General features: G+C 48.8%; 1 protein-coding gene across 2 annotated transcripts in view; it reads left to right on the top strand.

The window, feature by feature from the left end:
- Positions 1 to 20409, top strand: part of PTN (pleiotrophin) — a 59597-nt gene that overhangs the window by 8194 nt on the left and 30994 nt on the right. The window contains exon 1 of one of the 2 annotated variants that reach the window (XM_029074264.1): positions 13238 to 13256. The exons of the other annotated variant lie outside the window; for it this stretch is intronic. The gene's annotated coding sequence lies outside the window, so the exon portion shown is untranslated. Of the gene's footprint in view, positions 1 to 13237; positions 13257 to 20409 lie in introns of those variants that run through there. 2 annotated transcript variants of the gene reach the window in all.

The following is a 20409-nucleotide window of genomic DNA, read 5'->3' as shown; positions in this document are numbered from 1 at the left end:
TTGGCTCCCGGTTCCTCTTGGCTTAATTCTCTTTGTAAATTGAAGCCACCCCTCTGCCACTCCTCCTCCCCCAGCACCCTTCCCAGAGGAAGTGTCTGCAGACAACGTGTCCTTCAGTGCTGCACTGAAATGATCTTTCCGTGAAATGAAACCGGGGTCGACGCCTTCCCAGCTCTCTAGATCGCCAGCTCCTTGAGGGCAGGGAACATATCTACCATTTCTGTGGTATTATGCTCCCTCAAGCACTTAGTACAGTGCTCTACACACAGTAAACATTCACTAAATATGATCTATTGATTGATATGGCCATTCTAATGTCCTTTGCCCCTTTGGTCCTCATTCTCTGTGGACTTATGGCGTGTCTCTGGGTTGGGCCCCCAGCCCCCCTCTAGGCTGTGAGCTTATTGTGGGCAGGGAACGTGTCTTCTAACTCTGTTATATTGGACTCTCCCCAGAGCTTAATGTACTACTCTTCACAATTATATTGATTGATTGAAACATAGGAGAATGCCTGGGTTGGGCTGCCTTCTCAGGTCAATCAATCCATCAATAATTGAGTGCTTATCGCATGCAGAGCACTGTATCGCATGCAGAGCACTGTACTAAGCACTTGGGAGAGTACAGGATGAAAGAATAGGTAGATAGGAGAACTAGGCATACAATATAAAAGAGCTGGTAAGCAGGAGAATAAGGCATAAAATGTAACAGAGTTGGTAGACAGGAGAACAAGACATACAATATAATCCAGCGTAACGGAGTTGGTAGACATGTTCTCTACCCAAAAGGAGCTTACAGACTGGATGGGAGCTAGGTCCACTTGTATTTCAGAAAATGAAAACCATCTCTGTCCCCTCCCTCCCGCTCCAATAGTCACGTGGATTCCCGGACCCAATTCCTATTGGTCCTCTTCATTTAGGTGTTTATTTTCCCTTCTCTCAACCACAGTTCAATTGTCAATCAATCAATGACATTGATTAAGGGCTTACTATGTGCAGAGCACTGTCCTGGGCCACGCGGCTTCTCTGCCTGTTGCATAGGAAGCGCTTAACAAATACCATTAGGGCGCCTGTCACCTGATTCCCTCATTTATTTGGACTGCCATGTCACGACCTTCCCCCTGGGAAGCCACGCTGATGTGTGTATGTATGTGTTTGTGTGTGGATGCCTATTTTTGCCTTATATTAGCCCCCCCACCCCCCACAGTTGATCGTAGAGTGGGGATCAAAGGAAAGAAAGGGAAAAAAATAATTGCTTCATTTTCACCGTACAAAGCCAATGGGTGTCTCAGAGTGACCCAGTCAATCAATTGTATTTACTGAGCACTTACTGTGTGCAGAGCAGTATACTAAGGGCTTAGGTGAGTATAATATATCAGAGTTGGTAGACACATTCCTTGCCTACGACGAGCTAGAGTGGCATAGAGTCTAGCCCCAGAGCCAGGCAGAGTTTGCGTTGGGGAGAAATTTGAGGAGGGGTCCTGTCTGGGAACGGCCGGGGCCAGAAAGAGAGGGAATTGTTTCGGCCTCAGATTCGGAACTTGACTCCTTGTTCCCCCAAATCTGGTACAGGGAAACGCTCGGGTGGGTCACTCTGAGGGAGTTTGCTTCATCGAGACCCAAAATTAAGGATCTTTTTCAAAACTGGGGAGCCGGTAGGGTGGTACTGGGAAGGATCAGATAGTACCCTAAAGGATAAATTAAATCAGAAATGTCACATTCGTGAAAGGACAGGGAGTTGGGTCAGAATCCCAATTCAGGGATCACTGTCCCTCCCCTCAAGCTCAGTCCTTCCTCGGACTTGTTCTGGTTCTTCTGGGCTACCATCCTTATGGGTGACATTCTGCCGCCGCCATGAACTTGCCTTTGAAGAGTAGTGCCAGAGAGTAAGCACATCCACAGGCTCCTTGGAACCCCCTTCCCCTCCTCAGGGACGGGGGACAATTCCAGTAATCGGCCTCACCACAGGGCAGGATTCTGGAAGTGGATCAGGGAATCACCATCCGTCTGGAAAACGTTCAGAACTGAGGATACTCAGATGCGCAGTCTCCAAGCAAGTGCTTCTGGGAAATCCGGAACCCAACTCTGGAATCCTATTTCTGCCTCCAAGCAACAAACCCCATCCCACCTTGACTAATGCATCATGGTGCCATAAACATGAGCTCATGGTTTGCCTTGAGCCTCTAATCTTTAAGAGTGACATTTGCTAGGCCATTTATTTTCAAATATTTACTCTCCATCTGCCTTCCTCTTTTTTACTCCACAGCTGTGGCTCTTGGTTTCCTCCCCCTACTCTATCTCCGAACTTAGCCAGGTATGAGTAAGAGGGCGATGTCAGATAATATTTGGGGCTTCTTGGACCTCATCCAGGTCTCTAGGGAAAATGTTTTATTTGATTACATAGGGCAGCTCTTCGAGGAAATCGGGCCAAGACCTATAAGGAATTTTTGCCTTGGAAGTACAAGGGGTTTCTATTACTCATTGCTTTCAGCTGTATCGCCACTCTAGGATTAGTCTACGGGCTAGGTGTCGGGGGAGGGTTTCGAAGTTTGGAAAGTGGACAGAAGCATTTTGCCAAGTCGATCTAGCCAACTCTGCTCTATTGCGCTCTCTCAAATGCTTAGTCCAGTGCTCTGCATCCAATAAGCGTTCGCTAAGTACAACTGATTGATTAACTGATCTAGCGGGAGGGTAGAGAAAGTAAAGTCACCAGAAAATACACGCTACAGCCTGGTTTGAGGAGCTTTTGAACAAGGATACCGTCATGAATTTGACTTTTCCCTACAGTCTAGAGGAGAAAGTTTTTATCCTCAGCCTTTATGCTCCACCTGTACGGTGAAGATAATAATAACTTCAGTGATTCATCAACAGTCTTTTCTGTCCTAACTGGATAATTATGTTTCCTAAAAATATTTTCTTTATCTGTTTCAAATGGATTCGCTGTTCATTCGACTAAAGGTCCTGCCATTTGAGATTATAGAGGAGAATTTGACTGGTTTCCTCCAAAGAATTCTTTAGAGAAACTTCAACCCTATTTCTCCTTCTGTACTTTCCATTTCATTAAATAGCAACAGCTAATCTCTCTTCTTCCTTCTAACTCCATCCTTACATAACTCCGTAGTCAATTACTTCAGTTTTAATAATAGTATTCGTTAAGCGATTACGATGTGTCCGAGATTGTTCTAAGCTCTGGGGTAGAACACAAGTTAATCGGATTGGGACACAATCCCTGTCCCACACAGACTAAGTAGGAGGTGGAAAAGATATTGAGTCCCCAATTAACAGATGAGGAAACTGAGGCACAGACAAGTTAAGTAACTTGCCCAAGGTCACACAGCGGGTAATAATAATGTTGGTATTTGTTAAGCGCTTACTATGTGCAGAGCACTGTTCTAAGCGCTGGGGTAAACACAGGGGAATCAGGTTGTCCCACGTGGGGCTCACAGTCTTAATCCCCATTTTACAGATGAGGGAACTGAGGCACAGAGAAGTTAAGTGACTTGCCCACAGTCACACAGCTGACAAGTGGCAGAGCTGGGATTCGAACTCATGAGCCCTGACTCCAAAGCCCATGCTCTTTCCTCTGCAGAGGCACCATTAGAACCCAGGACCTCTGACTCCCAGGCCCGTGCTCTTGCTACTAGGCAACACGGCTTCTCTGTAGTTTTCCCTGATCCCTTTTTCTTGTTTTTTCTTCTCCTTTATAGAAGAGTTGGCCAGAAAAGAGTATTCCAATCCAGATGAGGACGTTCTATGCAGTATCATACATAACAACAGTGCTATGATTTCTTTGGTCATCTTAATCAATCTGTAGTATTGATCGAGCACTTACTGTGTGCAGAGCACTGTATTAAGCACTTGGGAGAGTAATAATAATAGTAATAATAATGTTGGTATTTGTTAAGCGCCTACTATGTGCAGAGCACTGTTCTAAGCGCTGGGGTAGATACAGGGTCATCAGGTTGTCCCACGTGAGGCTTACAGTCTTAATCCCCGTTTTACAGATGAGGTAATTGAGGCACAGAGAAGCGAAGGGACTTGCCCACAGTCACACAGCTGACAAGTGGCAGAGCCAGGATTCGAACCCATGACCTCGGACTCCCAAGCCCGGGCTCTTTCCACTGAGCCACGCTGCAAGAATTTGCAGATATGTTCCTTGCCCATAACCAGCTTACTCTGGTCATCTTAATCGCTTGTTGTGGGCAGGGAATACGTCTACCAACTCTTTTAGTGTACCCTCCCTAGTCCTTAAAAGACTGTAAGCTTGTTGTGGGCAGGGAGAGTGGCTGTTTTCTTGCTATATTGTACTCTCCCAAGCGCTTAGTACAGCGCTCTGCACACAGTAAGCTCTCAATAAGTCCCACCTGATTCTTTCATTAATACAACCTAGCAGTTAGGTTTCTTTCCTCTTTCAGGTCTTCCTGCCTCTTCAGGAGAACTCTGCAGGGCGATGTAATAGATGACTTCCAGTCTTTCGCTTGAGACTACAAGGAAATCAGAGCCCATCTCGGATGTATTATGCTTAAACTATTCCTCCTGATATAAATCACCTCAGACCCGTATTTGAATTTTATTTGCTTTCCCCTGATCAGAGAAGAGAATAAATCCCTGTAGATAGTTATCACTATAGACAGATTTGCCTCTATTCACCCTGAATTTTAATATAACGCTGAGGAGGTGGAACAGCTAAGGTAGTTCAGTGGTATCGTAGTGTTTGCTTTATTAGGACTCTACAAACATCCCCACGATCCTTTCTGAGCTGGATTTAAGCTTCTGATCCAGTCAGCAAACTCGTTCAAATGAATATCATGTCACGCTTGCAGTACCTCTAGTACTTACAGAGTGAGTGACTTTGAGCCCAAGACAGCATTTATCGAGCTGTCGTTTAGGACTACCCGGAGGTATTTAAGGATGGGGAACTCCTTCCCCTGTACGTCTGCCAGGCTACGGCTCTCCCCATCTTCAAAACACTCCTGAAAAATCACTTCTCTTCCAGGAAGACTTCCCTGTTGAGTTTTCCATCTCCTTACGGGATTTTCCCTACTACTGCCGTTCCAGGACTTCCGTGGTCACCTAAGCCGTTGGATACTGCCGTCCATTCCCTACCTCCCCAAAACACTTACGTATACATTTAAAACTCGGTTGCCATCTCTACTGTAAGCTCGTTTTTGTTAGTTCGCTTTGGGCGGGGAATGTGCCCAATTTGTATTGTACTCCCCCAAACACTTAATACATTGCTATGCCCCTAGTAAGCACTCAGTAAATACCACTGATGGATTAACTGCTTCTCCTTACTTGTTTAGTGTCTGCCCCTCCTTGATTTTTGTAAGCTCTCAGATATAGTGCTTATACAGTGCAGAAATAATGCCGATTAACTCTTTTGTACTCTCCCAAACGATTAATAATAATAATAATGTTGGTATTTGTTAAGCGCCGAGCACTATGTGCCGAGCACCGTTCTAAGCGCTGGGGTAGACACAGGGGGATCAGGTTGTCCCACGTGGGGCTCACAGTCTTCATCCCCATTTTACAGATGAGGTAACTGAGACACCGAGAAGTTAAGTGACTTGCCCAAAGTCACACAGCTGACAAGTGGCCGAGCTGGCTCTGCAGCGATAGCACTAACTGCTACTTTTTTTCCTTTATGTTGTCATATTTATGTTTTTTCCCTCAGCCCAATATAATCAAACCTTTATACCTCTTAAACGACACTTCCTGAAAGCTCCCTGGAAGTGGTCCCTCCCAAGCTGCACTTGACTTACGTAATCACTTAAATATTCACGCATCTTTTTTTGTTTTTTTCGGTACCAACAAGGTCTAGGCTCTTCGGGAGTTTAAATCTAGTATTCTAACATTCAGTACCGTACTAAGTGCTGGGGTGGATACACTCAGGTCAGACACAGTCCCTCTCCCACATGGGGTCACTTCCTAAGGGACAGGGAGAACCAGTATTTAATCCCCCCCGTTTATAGACGAGGAAACTGAGCACAGAGAGGTTAAGTGACTTGCTCAAGGTCAAAGAGCAGGCAGGCGGTGGAGACGGCAATAGAACTCACATCTCTTGACTCCCAGCCCTGTGCTCCTTCAAGTCAAGTCGCTTTCTTGACGATATCTGAGTTGTTAGCCAGCTCACCCAAGTTTTGTGTCTAGCAATCATGACCATCATCTATCCTGGTAATACCGAAAAATCAATACATTTAGATGGTGGAAATGGTCTCTCCCATTGCAGAACTGCACTGCTGTCAGTCCGTCCTAATTAATCCAGGAATCTACTTAATTGGCTGCTCCCCAAAGTCATGGTGCCATATTGAGACTTCCTCTATGCGGGAACACTAACTGGGTGGAAGACGCTTCTAATAAGGGACAAAAGTCTTTCAGTGGAAGCAGCATGGCCAAGTGGAAAGACCATGGGCCTAAGAGTCACGGGTCCTGGGTTATAATTCCAGCTCTGCCACTTATCTGCTGTGTGACTTTGGGCAAATCACTGAGCTTCTCTGGTCCTCATCTGTAAAATGAGGATTAAATTTCCGTTCTCCCTCCTTCTTAGACCGTGAGCCCTCAGTGCCTGACCTGATTAGCTTGAATCTACCCCAGTGCTCTGTACGATGCTTGGCCCATAGTAAGCCCTTACGAAATACTACAGTCGTTACTACGCGCTAAATAAATCCCGCCTCCTTGTCGGATATCAGGGCAGCCTCAACTCCCTAGTCATTGTGTTGCCCAATCCTTGGGGCAGATCTAAGATGAGGGACGGGGGGGGTGGTAGGGCGATTCGAATCTGTAATGCAACTGAATACGCTGGCAGCGAAGTTCCCGAGGAAAACTTCGAGGCAGGATTAGTGGAACATGTCTTGGGAAAAAAACCACCTAAATAACATGATGCAATCTCTATTAACAATAGGTTGGCCCTAAAAGCCTGCTCTGCTCAGATTCAGATGCCACATCATATTTCAGCATGGAAAAAACAATACTCACTGAATCTCTCTAGCCAATCTCCCACTAGGGCTCCGTCTGCCCAGGACTAATTCAGAGCACGGTTGGGTATGGCAATCCCTCATGACAGCTCGGGGAATATTTGTTCCTGATAATGAGCAAAGCAAATCTGGCTTTTCGCTTCCTTGTGCCTGGCTTTCGATCTCTCCAGTGGGGCTGTCCGCACCCTCCCTTTCCGGGCCGCCCAGGAATCAGGCCCCGGAGCACTTGCCGTGCTCTATTTCATCTACCCCCACCCTGGACCCAGCTCCTTCTCCCTCTTGATTATTTTTATGCGATTCCATAGACGCTAATGAACGTTGCAAATCAGGACGGCTTAGGTTTGCTTTCCCCTCTCTTTAGCCCCAGACGGTGTCACTCCGATAAAAAACCCTCCAGTGCACACAAATGCCTGCGTGGACCCCCACTTCTGTTCCTCCTTTGTTCTCAGGGTCTTTCGGGGCTATGTGAACCCACAACTCTTAAGAACTCCCCTTCCTCTCCTCCCTTATCTGGAAACTTTGTGTTTTTATTGTCTGAGTTTGGATTTCTAGCTTTGTGATGCTGGGTTACCATCCAATGAACAATTTTTGAAAGTTCACCCTCTACAACCTATTTACTAAAAAGTGTTACACGAATGAATGTTATCAGTCAGTAGTTTTTATTGAGTGCTTACCTTGTTCAGAGCACTGTACTAAGCATCTGGGAGACTACGATACAATAGAGTTGGCAGGCACATTCCCTGCCCACAAGGAGCTTACAGTCTATTAGACAGTTCTTCTAAACATCTTGGTCCAAACTACCATATCTCCTTTTCTCTCCTCATTGTCTCCTGGAGATAAAAATAACAGTATTGATTATGCGCTTACTCTGTACCCAGCCCTGTACTAAGCACTGGGGTAGTTAAAAGATAATCAAGTCAGACACCGTCACTGTCTCACGTGGACCCACAGTCTAAATCGAAGGCAGAACAGGAATTTAATCTTCATTTTTACAGAGAAGTTAATTGACTTGCCCAAGGTCACCCAGCAGGGAAGCGGAAGAGATGGAATTAGAACCCAGGTCCGTTTTGTCCCCAGGCCCATTGTCTCCCCACTAGGCCTCAATCTTCTGGTACCAGCCTTCCTCTTGTTCTCCCACTTTTTTATATCCCCATCCCTCCTTTCTTCTGTAATTGACCACTGTGTATATAATAAATACATCATTGTTTCCCCTTAGATTGTTAACAGAGAGAACATTAGACCTTTCCCTACCCCTCCTCCCAAGCTAGAATGGTGCAATCCACCCAGGGCACATTCTGTGATCGGGGACAAGCTACGAACATTTGGTCAAACGATCTAATTTTTCCTTGAGACTTGCATTCTTACGTAATGACTTCACCATCTCCCACCTGTTAAGTTCAGCACCTACACATTGCATTACTGAAATCCCACAAGATGCTAATATCTAAGGCTTCGATATGCATTTTGTGAAACAGGGCCACCTCATACTTCAGTCAATGGTAACTGAACACTTACTGGGTGCAGAACACTGTATTAAGTGCTTGGGAGAGCATGATACGAGAGATGGTGGATAGGTTCCCTGCCAGCAGTGAGTTTAAAGTCTAGATACTTGATGAAAAGTCTGTATCAACGAAGTGATCCTCTTTGGATGGATGGATGGATGGTTGTGTGTGTGTGTGAGAGGGAGAAAGACGTATATCCACACTCTTCCCCAAAGGGCCTAGGTCCCAGTACGGGCACGGGCTCTGAGACAAACCTACACCGGAAAACTTAGTTTCTGGGAAAACCGATCACCTGTAGCTTTAACTCGATGAAGTACTCCAGACTTCAGGGCTGGGGTGGCTCCCCAGATTAAGTCTCCACTAGTTCTCTCTCTGGGCACGGAGCCTTCCTCCTCCCCCTCTCCCCCACTAACCCCCTCCCCCTGCCCCCAGCCCATCAGAATTTTATTTGGTAGAAAATCCCCGCTTCACTGGGGGAAGTCGATAAAGTTCCAAGCTCAGTGCCAAGTCTGACCGATGAAAATGGGTAGGGAGAAACACATGGCGAATCCCTGAACGTAAAATGGAATCCCGTCGGTTCCCTATCCTTGGAGAGCCTTTAATAACCTGCTTCATCTTCACCCCGTCTCCTTTCCAGACACTTCGCTCCCTGGTTTGAGGGCTCCCCCTGAACTCACAATACTTTCGTTGTCCGGGCCGGGAAACTCTCCCTTCCCCTAGAGAACTTGGCCAAGGCCATCAACGTCTTTCCATCTCAAGATTGTTTTAGTTTCCCTGAAAGGAAAAGCAGGCTCAGGAAATCAGGACGGCTTGAGTTACAGCTTGTCTGATTTCCAACTCTCCCTCAAGCCTCAGACGGAAGAGGCAGACAGCCCCTGGAGTATGGATCAAGAGCAGGGTGTTTGCTAAGAAAAACTGTTGATCCCAGAATTTTGCTAATCCTTAGAGAGTCTGACTGGCTCCCAGGTTTTGGTCACACGTCCCTACGTTTGACCTTGCCATAATTAATTTGGGACCTGGGGACTTCCCTGCTCCATATTAAGTCTATCTCTTTCGTTGGCAGAGTCCGCAATCGATTATAAATATCTGTTGCCATTTTTTTGCATTTCCTCCACACTTCAGGGCTGGGATTTGCCCCCGATAAATCTCCACTAGTTCTTTCTCTGGGCCTGGAGCCTCCCCCGATCCCCTCTGCCCATCTGGGTTTTATTTGGGTAGAAAATCCCTGCTTTACCGTCGGAAGGATACCCTCAGCGGTCAGTGAGAAAGAGGAGGAACTGTTCTTTAGAGAGGTGAGAGATGACTCGCAAAAGGCATCCCAAAGTACTTAGTAGTAGTATTTATTACGCTCTAACTGTGCGCAGATCATTATTCATTCAATAGTATTTATTGAGCGCTTACTATGTGCAGAGCACCCTACTAAGCGCTTGGAATGTCCAAATCGGTAACAGATACAGTCCCTGCCCTTTGACGAGCTTACAGTCTAATCGGATCCTTATATTAAGTGGCATAGCCGAGTGGACCTGGGAGTCAGAAAGACCTGGGTTCTAATTCTGGCTCCACCACTTGTCTGCTGGGTGACGTTGGGCAAGCCGCTTCGCTTCTCTGTGCCTCAGTTACCTCATCTGAAAAGTGGGGATTAAGACAGGGAGCCCCTTGTGGGACAGGAACTGTTTCCAACCTGATTACTTTGCACCTACCCCAGCGCTGAGAACAGCGCTTGATACGTAGTAAGCGCGTAACAAGCGCCATCGTCACTATGAAGCACTGAGAGGGAATACACATGTGGATATTACGTGTGGTCCGTATCCCGCAGGGGAGCAGGAGCATACCATCTAGGCACTCTAGTACAGTGAAAGTTCAATACTTGTTACTTTTCTATCGCTTCTTTCCTCCTTGGAAGGCGGGGGCAAGACGCTTCTCACCCCCCAGGGCTGGGCATCCCTGGTGGGACCCTCAGGTTTAGGACCCTCAGGGGTGTCTGTGGACTGTCACTGAGCCATTGTTCTCGTCTGTCCGTCTCCCCCGATTAGACCGTGAGCCCCTCAAAGGGCAGGGACTGTCTCTATCTGTTACCGACTTGTCCGTTCCAAGCGCTTAGTACAGTGCTCTGCACATAGTAAGCGCTCCATAAATACTACTGAATGAATGAATATTCAAAATTGCCAATACTATTGATTGGTAATGGCACGACATCCACTCTGGTGCTATGAAGAGGCTGCTTCCGTTCGTATCCAAACGGGCTTGTGTCGTTGGACGAATGATCCTAATCCCCTCATCGAGTAACCATTCAGTGGTATTTATTGAGCGCTCACTGTGTGAAGAACACCGAACTAAGCGCTTGGGAGACTAATATAACAGAATTGGTAGACACATTCCCTGCCCACAGTGAGCCCCTACTAACATAGCCAGAGCTCGGAGAGAGAACATGTGTTCTGTCAAAACTGGGAAGCAGCGTGGCCTAATAATAATAATAATGATGTTGGTATTTGTTAAGCGCTTACTAGGTGCAGAGCACTGTTCTAAGCGCTGGGGGAGATACGGGGTCATCAGGTTGTCCCACGTGAGGCTCACAGTTAATCCCCATTTTCCATATGAGGCAGCTGAGGCCCAGAGAAGTGAAGTGACTCGCCCCCAGTCACACAGCTGACAAGTGGCAGAGCCGGGAGTCGAACTCATGACCTCTGACTCCGAAGCCCAGGCTCTTGCCTCCGAGCCACACGGCATAAAGCCTGAGCCTGGGTCAGAAGGACCTGAGTTCTAATCCCCTCTCTGCCACTGCTCTGCTGTTTGACCTTGGGCAAGTCACTTCACTTCCTCTGTTCCTCTGTTACCTCATCTGTCAAATGGAGATTAAGACCGTGAGCCCATGCGGGACATTGTGTCCAACCTGATTACCTCGTATCTACCCCAGCACTTAGTACAGTTCCTGGCGCATAGTAAGTGTTTAACAAATACCATTAACACCCCCAAAACAACAATAAAAAAAACTGGGTCCATTTAATGTGGTGGGAAGAGATCCGACTGTAGGTGTGGGAAAAGAGGAAATCCTCCTCTGAAAAAGACCCATTCAAAAATGATTTTCAGGACTCGAAGGAAGGATGAAAGTTGGGCGTGGCTAGGAATGAGTCAAGCGAGCCTGGAATTTAATAATGTAATAATGTTGGCATTTGTTAAGCGCTTACTATTTGCCAAGCACTGTTCTAAGCGCTGGGGTAAATACAGGGTCATCAGGTTGTCCCGCGTGAGGCTCACAGTCTTAATCCCCATTTTCCAGATGAGATAACTGAGGCACCAAGAAGTTAAATGACTTGCCCATTTAACATGCTCCCGGGATGTAACACATTAAGCAAGGGGTACCTTGGCCTTATTCTGAAATGCAATCTCCAGATGAGGGAGTGTCAGAAGCATTCATTCATTCATTCGATAGTATTTATTGAGCGCTCACTAGGTGCAGAGCACTGTACTAAGCGCTCGGGATGTACAGATCGGTAACAGATAGAGACAGTCCCTGCCCTTTGACGGGCTCACGGTCTAATCGGGGGAGACGGACAGACAGGAACAGTAGCAGTAAATCGAATCACCCAAGATTTGTTTGCTTGGTGGGTTGTCCTGCTCCTAGCCGAGCTGATTACTCTCCTCCTCTGCAAAGCCTTATTAAAATCCCATCTCTTCCCTGACTAAGGCTTCCTCTCCTCTTCTCCCACCCCCTTCTGCGTCCCCCCCTGCCTTTATTCATCCCCGCTCCCGGCCCCACAACCCTTACGCACGGATCTGTAATTCATTTATTTCAATTAATGTCCGTCTCCCCCTCTAGACTCTAAACCGGCGGGCAGGGAACGTGTCCGTCATATTGATCTATTTTACTCTTCAAAGCACTTAGTACAGTGCTCTGCGCACAGCGAGGGCTCAATAAATACGACTGACCGATTTTAAATGCAGCATTCTCCTTCTGCGCTACGGTCCCAAAACCCTCTGAGAATTTCTTTCTCCAGGAAAGACGTCGCCTAACACGGTGAATGTTTAATCGGCTCTATTCATTCATTCATTCATTCACTAGTATTTATTGAGCGCTTACTATGTGCAGAGCACTGTACTAAGCGCTTGGGATGAACAAGCTAGCTCTTGGGAAGCTCCGAAATGTGCACTACCAAGTTCCTAAAAGCGTGGCCTAGTGGAAAGAGCACGGGCCTGGGAGTCGGAAGGACCCGGATCCTAATCCCGGCTCTGCCCCTTGTCTGCTGGGTGACGCTGGGCAAGTCATTCACTCTCTGTGCTCAGTTAGCACATCTGTAAAATGGGGATTAAGATTCTGAGCCCTTTGTGAGACGGGGACTGTGTCCAACCCGATTATCATATAGCACATAGCAGACACTTAGCAAATAAGAGTCGGAGGTCATGGGTTCTAATCCTGGATCCTGTCAGCTGTGTGACTTTGGGCAACTTCTCTGTGCCTCAGCGACCTCATCTGTAAAATGGGGATTAACTGGGAGCCTCACGTGGGACGACCCGATGACCCTGTATCTCCCCCGGCGCTTAGAACGGCGCTCTGCACGTAGTAAGCGCTTAACAAATACCAATATTATTGTTACTGTCTTGTCTTATGCTACTGAGTCATCTCCATCCCAGAGTGACTCGTTGGACACATCTCTCCCACTGTGCCCCAGCTCCATCTGCAAACGTTCTGGTAAAAATACGGAAACCGCTTACCGTTGCCTTCTACTGGGGAGTCGACTTGAGTCGCCGTCCTTGACGCTCTCCCACGCCGCTGCTGCCCAGCAAGGGTGAGTTATGACTCGTGACAGATTGCTTTCCACGCGCCGGCCACTGCCCAGGCTAGGAATGGAATGGGTAGGCCTCGGCTTGACTCCGTCTCCCGTAGCCGAGACCGGCGGAGGACTGGAAACTCTCCAGATGCGATCCTGAGAGGGGTCTGTTGGCCTTAATTCGATGCCCACGTTACATTATCGGCTGAATGCGGTCACACCGTCGGACGTTGTTAGGCAAGAATCTCTCCTGAGATGGCTCTTGGTCGAATAACCTGACAGCGAAGGAAACTCGGGACGAATGAAATGATTGTCCAGATGCTCCTCATACTTGCGGGAGACGGTGCAGTCTTGTGTTGAAAGATAGATGGGGGAAATAATAATAATGATAATAATGATGTTGGTAGGTGCAGAGCACCGTTCTAAGCGCTGGGGGAGATACGGGGCCATCGGGTCGTCCCCCGTGAGGCTCACAGTTAATCCCCCTTTTCCAGACGAGGGAACTGAGGCACAGAGAAGTTAAGTGACTCGCCCACAGTCACACAGCTGACAAGTGGCAGAGCCGGGAGTCGAACCCTTGGCCTCCGACTCCGAAGCCCAGCCTCTTTCCACTGAGCCACGCTGCGTTGGTCACCGTGGTAATAGTTGTGGGGTTCGTTAAGCACTACTGTGTGCTAAACACTGAGGTAGATTCGGGAAAGTCAGGTTGGGCACAGTCCCTGGGTCACATAGATTCCCGATCTAAGAGTGGGGAGAGAATGGGTTCCTCCACTTCCCAATCTGTAAAATGAGGATGAAAAACCCGTTTCTTCCTCATTTTACTAATGGGGAAGTGGAGGCCCGGAGAAGTCAAGTGACTTGCTCAAGATCACTCAGCGGGCAAGCGGCGGACCTGAGATGAGACTCCAAGCTTCTAGAATCCTTATCCTTGGAGTCAGCGATTTTTGCTAAGCTGCTTTTCATGGCGGTAGCAATGGGAGGACTGAGCAGCCGAAGGCTGAAGTCTGTTTGCAGCCCAGGATCGGAGTCGGACTCCGGTGGAGGGGCAAAGCCCAAACTGTGTGGCAGGAACACTAGATTTCCGTTTTAGGGGTATAAGACAGAGGCCAAAGCCAACCAAGAGGAAGGCAACTTTTGGATGAAACCGTGAGAGAGATTTGATGTTCGGAGGCGGGGGAGATTCCAGGGAAACATCATAAAATTCAGATGACAATTGTAAGCTCCTTGTGGGCACGGAACATTTCTTCCAACTCTGTTCTATTGTACTCTCTCAAGTGCTTAGGACAGTGCTCTGCACACAGGAAGCGCTCCATAAATTCCACTGACTGATTGATTGCTATGTCAGTGTTTGTTAGCCCCGCCATCCAACCCTGTCTCACGCTGTATGTGCAAGTTGGTTGGCATATAATAATGTTGGTATTTGTTAAGCGCTTACTATGTGCAGAGCACCGGTCTAAGCGCTGGGGTAGACACGGGGGAATCAGGTTGTCCCACGTGGGGCTCACCGTCTTCATCCCCATTTTACAGATGAGGTAACTGAGGCCCAGAGAAGTGAAGTGACTTGCCCACAGTCACATAGGGGGTCCGTGGGTAGGTTTCTTCACCCATTCACCTGGCCTTAGTGAGGGAGCCATTGAATCAGACTGGGCAAACTCTTGGACTGCCAAGGCTTGGGAAGTAGCATGGTTAGTGGAAAGAGCCCGGGCTTAGGAGTCAGAGGTCATGGGTTCGAATCAGTTTTCAGCTGTGTGACTGTGGGCAAGTCACTTAGCTTCTCTGTGCCTCACTTACCTCATCTGGAAAATGAGGATTAACTGTGAGCCTCACGTGGGCCAACCCGATGACCCTGTATCTACCCCAGCGCTTAGAACAGTGCTCTGCACATAGTAAGTGCCAAACAAATACCAACATTATTATTATGATGGCTCGAGGCGCAGAATGCCTCTTTCCCACTCCACTGGATGATTCCCTCAGGCCTCCTTCTCAGAGGATGGGGCATGAAGTATGGCAGCCACAGCAGAGAACGGTCATGAAGCAGCGTGGCTCAGTGGAAAGAGCTCGGGCTTGGGAGTCAGAGGTCATGAGTCCGAATCCCGGCTCCGTCGCTTGCCAGCTGTGTGACTTTGGGCAAGTCACTTGACTTCTCTGTGCCTCAGTTCCCTCATCTGTAAAATGGGGATGAAGACTGTGAGCCTCACGTGGGATAACCTGATCACCTTCTACCCCCGGCGCTTAGAACAGTGCTTTACACACAGTGAGCGCTTAACGAATACCGCCATTATTATTATTATTACTATGTCCGTGATGAGTCTGGAGGAAATGACCTGGGCTCATAGACTTCTCAAGACCGAGGGCTTGCCGTTGGGTCACTTTTTTACCGTATTTGTTAAGCGCTTATTTTGTGCCGGGCACCGTACTAAGCTCTGAGGTAGATACAAGCTAATCAGATTGGACATGACCCCGTCCCGCATAGGACTCACAGCCTTAACTCCCATTTTCACAGACGAGGTACGGAAAAGCGAAGTGACTCACCGGAGGTCGCACGGCGGTGGTGGAGCCGGGATCAGAACTCAGGTCCTTCTGACTTCAACCTGTGCTCCGTTAGGTCACACGACTTCTGGCCGCGGGTGGTGGTCGGATGCTCCCCGATTGGGGCGGCGGAATTGAGTCAGGCCGAGCGGGGCCCGGTTGAGCCAGAGCAGAGGGAGAGATGGGGTCACGTCCGGGACGTGGGGAATCAGAGGAGGGTGGGACCGGGGACGGCCTGCGGTGAAGGGGAGAGTAGCCCGCCACCGGTGGGAAACCAGTTGAGAAGCAGCGGGGCCCAGTGGAAAGAGCACGGGCTTTGGAGTCAGAGGTCATGGGTTCAAATCCCGGCTCGGCCCTTTGTCAGCTGTGTGACTTCGGGCGAGTCACTTCACTTCTCGGTGCCTCAGTTACCTCATCTGTAAAATGGGGATTAAGACTGTGAGCCCCACGTGGGACAATCTGATTCCCTTGTGTCTACCCCAGTGCTTAGAACGGTGCTGGGCACGTAGTAAGCGCTTAACAAATACCAAATACCAGTTTCTGGCCACGGGGAGGATGGGGGTTTGGAGCCCGGATAGGTTGACAGTGGTGGAGCCAGCAAAGCCGGGCAGCGGGGCAGGGGGCACCGGCCTGTGGGGGAAACGGTCGGCTCGTGGACGTGGACCTGGTTGGACTGTGCCAACCCAATTATCTTGTAACGACCCCAGCGCTTAGAAGAGTGCTTGGCACATAGAAAGCGCTTAACAAATACCGCAATTATTATTATTCACGGTCCAGCCCTCCGGCACGCCGACACACTAACAGGGTGAATGTCTGAATGACCGCCAGGCGAGGCCAACCTTTCCATTCAGGATGGGGTTTCCGAAATGCCTTCCAGGTTTGCTCTGATCCCTAACCAACAGCTGTTCCGTGGACTCTGAATGGCCGAGGCCGCCACCCCGTTGGCAGCCTCCAACTTTGCTCCTCTCCCCCTCCCGGGGGGATAGTCAATCCTTCTCCCTCCCCCCGGGCCAGCTGGAAACCCAACTTGGAGGGGGCGAGGGGACCAGAACTGTGCTATTGGTTTCCCTTCTTCTTTCTCCTAAATGCCTTAAATCGGGGGTCCGTCTGGAGACACCACACTGTCCTGGAGTAGTTTTACTCTTTGAAGACCTCCTTGTGGGCGGGGGACTAACGTCTCCCTCACGTCCTGCGGATTTTTTGGTTTCTTTTTCAAACCGCACAGTGTACTGCCTGTCACATCCCCCTCCCTCCACTCCAAAACTGCGCATGCACGTTCGTGTGCATGTCTGTACGCGTGCGCGCTCGGGCCGGTGTGTGTCTTCTCCCACCCCCTCTTTTTTTCCTTTCCCAGCTTACTTTTCAGTCAGTATCGCTCTCTCAGTCCCCCGCTCATTGATGAATGAGTTTCATTCATCTTTCTCTCGGTGGGAGTTGCGGGGAGCTGCGTGAATAGCTTAAAGACTACGCCTGCCCCCATTTTTCCTCTCTGCCATTCATTTCCATGGAGACGGGGAAAGGAGGGGGGCAGCGGAGTGGGTGGCGGCAGGGGTCGGAGGTCAAGAGTGGCCACTTTTTGAGTTTAAAGCTTTGAATCCCACTAAGGATGGCGCATTGTAACCTTGAGTGACTCTCCAAGAACTCGACCGTCAAAGGATTCAAAGCAGAGCGAGGGAGAGGAGGAGCTGGAGAGAGATCAGAGAAAGGGAGCGGAGCATAAGTTCCGAGTGTCTCTGTCAAGATAGTGTTGGGTGACTTAATATAAGAGCAATTCATTTGTGTCACTTGCATAACGTGGCGTCCGATGGCCCTTGTCAAGAGTCTCTATGGAAATGGATCCCGCCCTCCCTCCTCTTTCCCCTCGGTCCCCACTATCCGATCCCAACCAAACCTGAATTAGCCTCAAGAAACTATTTCTTCGCTTGTAAAGGAGAAACGAGAAGAGCGAGTGGAACAGGGCTCGGAGAAATACACCTGTTCCTCTCTGGATGGTTTCCAGTTTGGATAGCTTTTTTAAAAAAATTTGGATCTTAGTATTTAGCGTAGGTCATGGGGTGACATAAACTGACCAAGAACCAGCGTTCCTTCAAACTATAACCGTGAGCTGGGAGAAAATCCGGGGCCCGGTCTGGACTCTAGACCATAAGCTCATTATTGGCGGGAATGTGTCTGCCAATTATGTGGCATTGTACTCTCCCAAATGCTTAGCACGGTGCTCTGCACATAGTAGGCACTCAGTAAATACCACCGATTGACCGACCGACTCAAAAGTCTATTGAAAACAACAAACTTTCCTTCTGATTGCGAAGACGGTGACTTGATTATACTGTGCACAGAACAAAGACTGAATGGGAAATGGCGATCAAACTCATTGGCCGTTCTTAACCCTTTCTGCCTCCGGTTCACTTCGGTTCCCTTCCCAAGAGAACCTCCGGAAGCTGTGTGGACGTATCGGTCGGGAAGAGCGGAGCAGTGCTTTGAGGTAAATTCATTCTAAATCCTCTGAGCCCAAGGGACCCTCTCTCCTCTGTCTTGGACACTGACTCCATCTCTTAGCTTTTCCCTCTGACCGTAATCGTGACGACCACGTTTCCCCATCCATGTCCATCCCCCAGACAGGAGAACTACATCCCCCTTCCTAATCCAGCTGATTCCCTCCTGCCATCGGTGTGACGGGAGCCTATAAATTCCTAGTCAAGGAGAGCTGAATAAGGATGCCCGGGCTTTCTTTTCAAGGCTCACTTAGAGAGGTAGAAGTCATTTGGCTTGCGTTGCTAGTTGCCGGCTGTGGGTTTTTTTTTCCTATTCTGGAAGCTCCCTCTGGCGATCCAACACTATCCCGTGAAACGTCCTTTGTCCTGGCCAGGGCAGAGCTGGGCGTAGGAAGGGGACGGGGCTTGAGAGTGAATAGACCTGGGTCGTGGAGTGCCAAAAGCCAATGAAAATGCCTGGAGATTCCACCAACTCTCTCTAGTTGCCAGAGCTGTTGAGAGGATTCTGGGTCCCGAGAGATGTGTAAAGGGCTTGTGAGTATGGGTGTGTGTGTGCTCGTGTGTGTAAACGTAACAGGGGTGGGGAAGTTCCAGGGCCTTCGGCAATTCCACCTTACCTAGATCCCGAGAAGGAGCAAGGGCACAGATGGGCCAAGTCCTTGAAGCCCGCTCCCCAAAATGATGCCCAGAGCACGGAATTCTTGCTTCTCTTCTATAGCCTGAGCTATTTTTGGCTGGGTAAATGGGTTAGCCTAAGCCTTGAGTCTTGTGAAGAACGAGAGCCTAATTACCAGCGATTGTTTGGGTAGAAAGCTGCTTAAAAGACCAGCTAGGGAGTGGGGGCAGGGAGGAGAAGCTTTCCCAAGCCGGGGGTCCGGCGGGGGGGCGTGAGGCCCGTCCACCCCGCCTCCCCCAGGCAAGCCTGGGACGTGGGAATGGGAGACTCGAGCTTTGCTGCTCTGGGCTCCCTGTGGCCAACCTCTCCACCGCTCATCAATCAATCAGTGGTGGTATTTGTTGAGCGCTTATTGTGTGCAGAGCATATACTAAGTGCTTGGGAAAGGTCAATATAAGAGAGTTGGTAGAGGTGACCTCAGGGGCCCAGGAATATTTCCCGGGGATGGGAGGCAAGGCCGGCAGCCCCTCTAGCTTGTTGTGGGCAGGGAATGTGTCTGTTTATTCTTATATTGTGCTCTCCCAAGCGCTTAGTAGAGTGCTCTGCACACAGTAAGCTCTCAATAAATACAGTTGACTGGATGACTACTTCGGTGGAAAGAGCCCGGGCTTGGGAGTCAGAGGTCATGGGTTTGAATCCCTGCTCTGCCACTTGCCAGCTGGGTGACCGTGGGCAAGTCACTTCACTTCTCTGTGCCTCAGTTCCCTCATCTGTAAAATGGGGATGAAGACTGTGAGCCTCACGTGGGACGACCCGATTACCCTGTATCGATCCCAGCGTTTAGAACAGTGCTCTGCACGTAGTGAGCGCTTAACAAATACCACCATTATTATTATTTTCATTATTACTTAGTACAGTGCGTAGTAAGTGCTTACCGAGTGCCACGATTAGTATTATGTTCTGATAACACCCAGCCTTTTTGCACTTGATTGGAAGAGCCCCATGTTGCTTTTGACAAGGTATGAGAGAAATCTTCTGGGGCCAGTGGAGAGGACAGAGTCCTTCGCTAATCCTGCATTTCTAACCTTAATATGCACCCAATATATATTTTTATATCAAGTAGTCATGCTTGTGGTATCTCTTCAGCCCTTACTATGGGCTAAATGCTGAGGTAAATAAAATACAATCAGGTCAGAGAGACTCCCTGTCTCTCAAGGCTCTCACAGTCTAAGGGGGAGAGAGAACAGGTATTTAATCCCCATTTTACAGATGAGGATACTGAGGCACAGAGAAGTTGAGCGATTTATCCGAGGTGAGTCAGTCAATTGTGTGTACTAAGCACTAATTACGCGCAGAGCACAGTACTATGCTCTTGGGAGAGTCTAATATAGCAATACAACAGACACACTCCCTGCTCACAGTGAGCTTACAGTCTAAAGGCAAGGTCACACGGGAGGCAAGGCGTAAAGCCGGAATTTAAACCCAGGATTCCTGACTCCCAGTCTTGCGATTTTTCCACTAAGCCAAGCCACTT

The sequence above is a fragment of the Ornithorhynchus anatinus genome, chromosome 10 (assembly GCF_004115215.2).
Source record: "Ornithorhynchus anatinus isolate Pmale09 chromosome 10, mOrnAna1.pri.v4, whole genome shotgun sequence".
In the NCBI taxonomy this organism is placed as follows: domain Eukaryota; kingdom Metazoa; phylum Chordata; class Mammalia; order Monotremata; family Ornithorhynchidae; genus Ornithorhynchus; species Ornithorhynchus anatinus.
This window is presented reverse-complemented; position numbering and strand designations above follow the sequence as displayed.